This window comes from Polyodon spathula, chromosome 4 (assembly GCF_017654505.1).
Source record: "Polyodon spathula isolate WHYD16114869_AA chromosome 4, ASM1765450v1, whole genome shotgun sequence".
NCBI lineage: Eukaryota > Metazoa > Chordata > Actinopteri > Acipenseriformes > Polyodontidae > Polyodon > Polyodon spathula.
Window position 1 is genome coordinate 79,327,976 of NC_054537.1, and position 9,608 is coordinate 79,337,583.

Genomic DNA, 9,608 nt, shown 5'->3' on the forward strand with positions numbered 1-9,608 from the left:
AAAATAATCTAATAACAATGCTACAAAATATATGGACTGAATGCATATTTCTGGTGCAGGATTACTGTGACTAAAAAACACCTGACATTTCTATATAAGAAAGAAAACTTCTGAAGATAATGTTATGCTGCCCTCTAATGGTAAAGTTGAGAAGTCACACATAGCAAGTGTCAACTGAAAGAGGTAGTATATATAAATAGGCAGCCTACAAATCAAAACACGGTTCCTACAGCATTTTGTGGGTTAATATATTAAATCGCCATGTAAGAGTATTCTTTACAATAATGTAATTGGTTCATTTAATAACATTGTTGTCATTTGATAAATTACCACGTATTTATTTGAATCATATAAAAATGAATGATATTTTCAGTTTGTATTAAATGTTTACAGTTTTAGCGAGTCGGATGGTGTAGTCACCATGACTGTGTCTTCGAGTCTGTGTAGTGGGCTTGTCTCTCTCTTTTGTTTTGCTGTCTTCCTGGTAAACAGCCTTGTACTAGAGGAGCAGGGCCTTCTGCATAGGCTCCGGTTCTGATTGTAAGAACCTGTTGCCTGCCCTAAATCAGCTGTCCTTGGCTACTTTATTGACCTGGAAGGTGACTTCTTTTAGAAAATTGCATCTATATAAACAAAACAGCAAACAGCGAAAAATCAGCACTCAAAATATTTTTATTTTTATTGAATTTAAAACAAACATATTACAAAACCCATGTTCCTTTTTTTTAATTAAATAAAAATAAAGATATTTTGAGTCTAGACTTTTCACTGTTTTGTTTAATTATATAATAATGGCCCATGAACTGAAAAAGTATGTTAACACGCACTCCCGTAATGACCTCTAATATACATATATATAATATATATTATATTATAGCCATATATATATCAATATATATATATATATATATATATATATATATTTAATCTTTGAGCCAAACATTCAGTTTTAATGGCTTACCAAGAAAGTGTCCATAAGAAACATTACTAGTCACACTCAACATTTTTCCTCTTGAAAAGGATTCAATGCTGATTTATATTCATCAAAATAAATAAATAATGTTAAAAACATGGTCGTAAAACAAACAACTCATTTGGACACTTAACGTGTCTTCATCAGGTTCCCATAGAGACTATATATATTTTAGCTCGAAGAGCCAGCTGCCCTATATATATATCATTTTAAAAACATTCATGCACAGCAAAGTTTTTTCCAAAAAGAGGTGCCGACCATAAGGCACTTTATATATAAATATGTCTGCAGAGTTAAAAAATACTTAACAGCAACCACATGTAAACTATATAAACTTTGCTTGATGACGATATGGAGACGAGGTTGGTCGCTCGTTCAAAAATCTCTTGTTGCTTCAGACTTGACCGCTAATAATTACATCATCAGATTCCTCTTACATTTTGTTTTAAACAAAACATGAAACAAACAGAATGCATTAGTATTAAATAACTGTCTAAGTTAACTATGTAACATAGAGCAGAATATACAACTGTATTTTAAAGTGTTTTTTTTTATTATTATTAATTTGTATTTTAAAGGTTACAAACGAGAGCAGGCCATTCGGCACATCTTGTTCATTTGGTTGTTAATAGCTTCTTGATCCCAGAATGTCATCAAGCAGCTTCTTAAAGGATACCAAGGTTTCAGCTTCAACAACATTACTGAGGAGTGTAAAAAAGTGCCTCCTATTTTCTGTTCTGAATGCCCCTTTATCTAATCTCCATTTGTGACCCCTGGTCCTTATTTCTTTTTTCAGGTCAAAAAAGTCCCCTGGGTCGACATTGTCAATACCGATTGGATTTTTTAATGATTGAATTAGATCGCTGCGTAGTCTTTTTTGTTCAAGACTGAATAGATTAAATTCTTTCAGCCTGTCTGCATATTACATGCCTTTTAAATCAGGAATAATTCTACTCGCTCTTCTTTGCACTCTTTCTAGAGCAGAAATATCCTTTTTGTAGCGAGGTTTGACCACAACTAAACACAATATTCTACATGAGGTCTTACTAATGCATTGTAAAGTTTTAGCATTACTTTCCTTGATTTAAATTCAGCACTTTTCATTATATACCTGAGCACTTTGTTAGCCTTTCTTTATAGCTTACTGTGACAGAGATCAAATGATTCTTGATGTTAGATCTCCCTTCCGACCTGCGAGGGTGCTGTGTAAAGGGAACAGAGTACCCTTGTCTAAATGGAATGACAGTTTATTCCCAGGTTAGGTGGAAGTCAGCCATCTAGAAAGGGGGCAGAGCTACTGTACACAAAGTCAATGACCCGGACGGGAAACAGTGTGGTATCCGTGGATTGAAGGAGCGGATGCGCTCCTTGACAAGGGGTCATGAGGGATGGTATAAAAAGGGGTCGTAGTGAAGTGATCTGTTCCTTTTTTAATTGGTTAGAGAAAGCCTAAAAAGCAAAACGGTGAGCCTCGACAGATGCTCCATCACAATTGCTGTGTGGGTCAGTGCCCCTTCTTGGGACTAGGAACAAATCAGCCAGTTATCTAGGTAATTCATCACCTTGATCCCTTGCAAGGGAGCTAAGATGGCATCAACATGCTTTGCAAACGTGCCGGAGGGGCTAAGGAGAGACCGTGGACAGAGAGATATGTGGTAAACCAGTCACCTGGCCAGAAAGACTGGAGGATGTGGTGATGTGTGACCATCTGGAAAACCTCCTCTCCTTCAAGAGCCCATTGAGGTATCTCAGGTCTAGGATGGGGTGAAGGCCGTCATCTTTCTTTGGAACCAAGAAATACCTTGAATAGAACCCCTGTCTTCGAGAGGTGTGTTTTATGAGATGGATGGTTTGTTTTTGAAGTAGTGTTTCTACCTCTTGTTTGAGGGCCAAGACCAGGAGAGGGTTGTTCACAGATGTGACTGTGATTCCTCGAAAGGGAGGAGTTCCTGAGTGGAATTGCAGGGTGTAGCTGGGGTGTATGGTGGTGAGAACCCAGGAGTGCAATTGTGCCAGTAGTGCAGATGATGTTGTGCAAATGGATTGGTCTACAAGGCCCCTGCTGAGGTTGTGGCAGAGGCTGCCTTGGAGGCTCCCTGGGCGCTGGTCCACATGTCTGGTGTTCACTCGTCTTTGTTGCTGGTTCCTTGCCTCAGAGGCCTGGAGGCAGTGACTCAGGTCAGCCTGTTGTGCCGTAGGGATCTGGATAATCCGGGTTACTGTGGTACCGCCTTCCCCTTCCCAATTCCGAAGCATGGGAGGGAAGCATCGCAGCTACCTGCTGGGACATCTCTCGCTCTCTGTGAGAGCCCTGCAAGATTGTCTCTACTGGTGGTACAAAAGTGTGGCCAGGGGAGATAGGCACATCTAGTATGCAGAATTTTCAGCATCTGGGACCCTCGCTTGAGAAAGCCAGAGCTGTCTGCGCACCTCCACAAAGCTCACCAGGCTTCATCCCAGGGCTTGTCCTTGGAAGCCTGAGATTTGTAACAACTTGCCCAAGACTAGTGGCTCGGGGAGGGTTATGGAGCACAGCATTCCATCCAGATAGGCCGTTAAGAGGCCTCCTGTGTTCACCAGATGCTTAACCTGCGCTTCAGCCGCATAAGCGTACTTAAGTGGAATTCCTTGATCCTTCATTGGCCGTTAGGGCATACAGGATCCTTGGAAGGGCCTCCCACTGGGGGAGCTTACACTAAGGCCGCTATGGCCGCTAAGTGTGGATGCACTCTTGGACACACTGGGCACTGAGGCTGGGCGTTGCCAAGAGGATTTTACCTCCTCCAGGAAGTCCAGGAATGCCGGAAATGGCTAGGGTGTAAAAGTCTGCCCTGGTCTGAAGACAGACCTGCGCTGTTCGGAACTTGCCTTCCAGGGTACCTGGAGGAAGTTGACAGCCCTCTCCATCAGTGGCCGAACCGAGTTCGAGGACGCTGGAATCTCAGGTTCCGAGGCAAGCTCGGAGCTGGGGACCATTACCTGAGTAAGGTCTGGGTCCTGAGTCATCAATGATTTAGTGCACCGAGGGTGCCAAAGCACAGAGGCACTAAGACTCTGAAGCACAGAGGACCCGTAGGTACCGCGGGCATTGAGGTGTCAAAGCACCGAGCACCAAGTACCGAAGGCAAAGCACCAAGGTACTGAGCTCCGTGTCTGTGTGTGGGCAGTCACACATCCAGGAGCAGTGCATAGCTTGCAATGGTGTGGAGCGTAGCCTGCAGACAGTTGCAGTGCAGTCACATAACCAGTGCAGCACGAAGCTTGCAGTGGAGTGGAGCACCCAAGATGGCATCGGAACCTCGTAGAGCCCTCAACCGGTGCAGCGCATAGCTTGTGGGGTAGTACAATCACGGACCCGTGATTTCATTTTTAAACTGCAAGGCAGTAGTATAGAGACACTCGACAGCAAGCTGGAGTGTTTTTATTTTTTTATGTTAGCCAGCGTAGTTCAGGGGGCGTGCAGTAGGGGGCTTCCAATTTCCTGTCAATTAGTACCTATTTTCTATTTAAGCCCTGATCACTTGCACCCTCGCTGTCTAGCATTTCGTTTTTGTAGCAAACACTCAGACGCTGTCTTTTCGTGCTTCACTGCTAATCTACACTTCATTGCCTTTCACTGGAGGTCAATTCTCTGCGCAGCACTCCCAAGATATTATCAAATATTTTCCTACCTGCTCCAGTGCTGCTTCTCATTTTTCAGCTTCTCCATTCGGCTGCAGGAGCTCCAGTGTTAGTCTTTCCTGCTCTTTCCAGCCTCCAGTCCAGCAACAGCACCGTCCAAACCGCAGCTTCATTTCTCAACTCATCCACGTCTTTGTTAGACAGACTGGCACTCCACTAAAACCTCTAAAGCTCCTTCAACAAGACATCGACATTCCCATCGTCAGCGTTTGCCTTGCCATAATTCCTCTTTTTAATCCACCACAAAGATCTGTCAGCTGAACATTTCTTTACTCTTCGATTGCAATCAAGCACCCCTCCTCCGCTCCCAGAGCCAGCACAAATTATTGTTCCTTTATAAGATCCTGCCCTGGATTTCTATTAGCTACATTCAACGTTTTAAAGACATATCCAGTCAATTTCATACTCCATTTCAACACGTGGCGACTTGTGCTCTCGACTGGTCACAACATGCTCCAACAACACTGCTGTTCTGCAACTTTTCCACTGGCGCCTCTCAGTCTGTGGCTACCATGGCCATGCCCTCATTGCATGACTGCAGGGAGTGGTAAGTCGCCATGGTGACCAGGCAGCTTTATCTGCACTGCGAGCTCCGGGCCTCAGTACTGCAATCTTCTGGCTTGCTGCTGCTGCGCTTTCACAATCTGCGAGGGCTCGTTCAACTCGTCGAATTGTGACATCTAAATACTGTGTTAACGTATTTATATACATGACTAACTGTCCTAAAACATGTAACGAAGATATTCAAATCTAAAAGAATACGCAATTGTTGTTCTACACCGACAAGGATTTTAATCACAATAACCAAATGTATTCTACCAGGCTTCACTCAAGCCAATGGTTAATTCTAATCGCTATCTAATGATAGATGGCATTATAACACCACAAACTTTATATAGTATCTAAGCTGGTTTGCTATCACTGTGAAGCTTGCACACTCCAGCTTTTCTATACATTCCTGCAGTTTGTTGTCACTCCGAGGGATTCACAGGACTCCCCCTCCTCCTAAACCTTTTGTAGCAACTGATGTTATCCAATTTCAACTCTTCCCCTCTTCAAGGACCTGGTCATGAAGCAACCTTACTCAGCTGTTTATGAGATGCTCAGTATCTACCATCATAGTAATGTCCTGCTTTCCTGCATCACGCATCCATTCCTGTGAATTATTCCTGTTCCCAGATTCATGTTTCCTCATCTGGCGCTGCTCCTCCAATCCGACCAGCTTCATCAAAGTCATCATTTCATCAACGCGAGCCGCTAGTCAGTCATGGAACCATGTCCTACGATTTATCAACGTTCCAGTCAATGTCCTCCTACCACCAATAGACAATAAACTGCTCCCGACCAATCAATAGGTTTTGCAGATGCCTCGGAGCAACATATTCTTCATCCTCTCAGGTTCTGCAGCTGTCTCAGATCTCTGCAATCTTCATCTCTGCCCAAAAGCAGCCCCATCTCTGGCTCCATCTAAATCTGCCTTAACACTGAAAGACCAATATCTACTGCATTCAGCAGATCCCTTCCCTCTGCAGCAGACCACCGCACTCTACCGATGGTAGTCCTCTGTTCTCTATTGCAGATCTCTGCTTCAGCAGATCTCTGCTCTCACAGCTGGGCCTCTGCACACTACTGACAGCACTCCATTGTTTTCTTCCTCAGACCTCTGCTCTGTTCAGCAGATCCTGCCCTCTACTGTTAATCGCTCCTCACTACAGCAGATCTCCACTCCCTCTTCAGATCAGCTCACTACTGCAGTTGCAAAAGTCACTCTAGTTTACTGTTTAAATCTGCAGCTACACTTCTCCAGAGCCTACAATGCTCCAGCCTTCCTCCAATACGCAGATCGTGGCAGCATTCCTACAATCAAGGTTAACGCTAATCCCCATCTAATAAAATACAGGGCACTTCCTCAGCAATCCTATTCATATCACGACTCATCCTCCCAAATGTTACAGCATTAATACTTGGTTTGAGTCGTGGTACGAGACTAGAAATCTGTCTTGATTATGAGCTAAGGATTTTCAGTATTAAGAGAATAACTGGGTTTGCGAAACCCAAATCTCTGAATGTGAGTTTACCTTTTTCTATTTCAAGCAGACATGATAGTAGCAAACTGCTGATCGATCCTGTATTAACTAACACATAGAAAGGCGGCATCTCATCTCTGCCCTCATTTCTAGAATATGGGACGCAAAGGCGCCATGCTTCCCCAGTAGCCGATTCATGTTCGTTCAGTCCAGCTGCCACCTCAGCTCTCAGTTCCAGCTCTCCTTCTGCCTCTACTTTCGGTATCCAAGTTCAGTCAGTTGGTCCCATTTGCTTTCACAATCTCCATCCAGAATCCTCAGCTTCTCCAAATGCTATTTGACTGAATCCTACTCTCAGAAACCTCCTTCAATCTGCTCAGCATTACATGTCTGCAGCCATCCACCTTGTTCAAGAGCTCCTATTCTACAGCCTGCTCAGTGTCTTCAATCCTCTGCCCCCAGATTCGAATAATCATAGCCCTTCAATCAAAACCTGGCTCTCATGGTCCGTCCTAGGGATTCTCTCCAACTCCCTCCAGTCTCTCCATATCAGCATTCTGCCTGACCCTCTGTGGGATTCTTAAGAGCTTTCCCCCTGCCTCACCTTCCTGTCTGTCAATATCAACATATATTCTCCATTTGCTAATTTCCACTCTTCAGAAAAGCCGCTTCTCCCCCTACAATGATTTACCCATGGAGATCAGCTGCCTCTCGGCCACCTTCCATGCTTACTCCATCACTTGGCTGCATACCTCACGACGGATCAATTCATCGCGGTCGGTCCACTCACCCGTCAAGTATCAAGTCCCCTACCTCCCTCCATTCCTCCACCCTCTCCTCCAGAGCAGGCCTCCCTCCTCGCCTCCTTGCATGGCTCCCTCCTCTCCACTCTCGCCTCCAGAGCAGGCCTCCCTCCTCGCCTCCTTTCATGGCTCCCTCCTCTCCACCCTCGCCATCCTCGCAGGCCTCCCTCCTCTCCACCCTCGCCTCCAGAGCAGGTCTCCCTCCTCGACTCTCAAACCCCCCTCCCCTTCCCCCCCAGCCTGATCACGAATGTGGGGGAGCTGGTCCTCCTCCGCAGTGGATTCCTACATTCATTCATCCTTCCATGATATAGTTGCTGTTCCTTCTAAAAATGCTAGCATGCCCGGAGTGCGGGCTACCTGTCTGCCGGGGCCACTAGAGGTTTTCCCCTAATCAGCCTCAAGGGGTTTTTTCCTCTCCACTGAGCAGCAGGTATACACGTTGTCATATCCCACTAAATTACTAACCATCCTCCTGTTTGTCTGTTTGTCCTTCTAGTCTTTTGTTTGTTATGCACTGGCATGTGCTGTCTTTTGTTTGTCTCATGGTGTGGGAGATTTGGTGAGGAGCCGGGGGTCCATCCTTCCTCGACCTCAGGGCAGGCTTCACCCTCCCTTGACCTTCAGGGGGGTTCTCACCATGTGAGTCAGAGCGGACCCCAGGCCACACTCTGTTCTTTCACAGCTCCTGCGCTTATCTTGCCTCACTCAAGGCTCTGTTCTATACTCTGTCTCAGTTCGGGTCATGGCTACTCATGCTCGAGTCCCATACTAACCTCTTGTTCTTATCTTAGGTCCCAGGCAGCAAGAAGTCTCGGCCAATTGGGGGTCTAACGAGCGCCCCGTTACAGAAGTCTCAGATGCTGGGTACCTCTCCCTCTCTATCTCCTTTCGTGTCCCGGTCTTCCGGAACCATCTTCATCTGAGGGGCGGCTCCCTGAGTCATAACCCTCATATGTGTTTTTGGTTGCTGGGTCCTTTGGCCCTGGGTCATGTCGGCATCGCTGCCCTCAGTCAGTGACCACTTTCAGTTATCCTGTCTTCGGTTGCTGGGTCCTTCGCCCCTGGGCTCGTGTCGGCATCACCACCCTCAGTCAGTGACCACCTTCTATCCTAGCTTCCATGTCCAGCTTCGCTGGTCTGCTACTAGAGTGGGCCTCGCCTGCTCTTCTATCCTAGGTGCGGTCCTTTCTAGCCGGCACTCTGTCCTACTTACCGCTCCCTTCTGCTTCTTCTGCCCTATCCCTATCCTCCAGCTCATGCCCCGTGAATTTACTGTTAAGTAGTAAAAAACAATAGTAATCGACAACCTGTAGAGGTGCTAGACCGTGCATACTGAGTGGGTGTATCGAGGTCGCCCAGAGTCCTTGAGTCAACAGCAGTTGAAGAGCGAGGCTGGACTCGCTGTAGGGTCATGTTCTCCCTTCTCTTTTTTTTCTTTTACAGTGGCAAAAAGCAGAGGAAAATTAAGAAAGGAACATACATCAAGCTGCAGAGGTTAAAAAGCAGACTACAATTGTCGAGCGATGTAAGCTTTTGAAGAATTTTTAAAAAATGTTTTAAACGAAATACAGTTGCATAACGTTAACTCAGCCTTCAGTTGCCAAGTTTTTGAGTTTCTAAAAGAGTCAATCATAACTGGAAAAGATTAGTTATACTCACTTACCTTACCTACCTGTCTGTGAAAGGCAAAAGAGACTAACATGTCCGTGCAGTGACTATTTATTACCTCGGTGAGGTGGGAACGAGGACGTCGCTCTGCGGAGAGGACTTTGATATAAAATGCTCAGAAATTATCTGACAAGCAGGCATATCTCAAAAGTATCATTGGCGGTCATTTTCGAATTGAAAGGGAATGGCCACTGTTTGTATTGGCATGGTTCTGTTAGCTATGTTTTGGAGTGAAGAGCAGCCCCTCAGGACTAAAAAGTTGTTAAAGTGTTGATAGATCAGTGCTGCACTCGAATCCCTTTCACACAGTTTGCAACTGAACATACAGTGCAATGGAATGGTTAAGTTTATATAACCCAGAGAATATTAGTCATCTTTTTTACTTCGTGATTTCTGTCATCCCAATGATGTTTTTGCTTCTGGCTGTTTGTCCAATCCCATCACTGTTCTCGA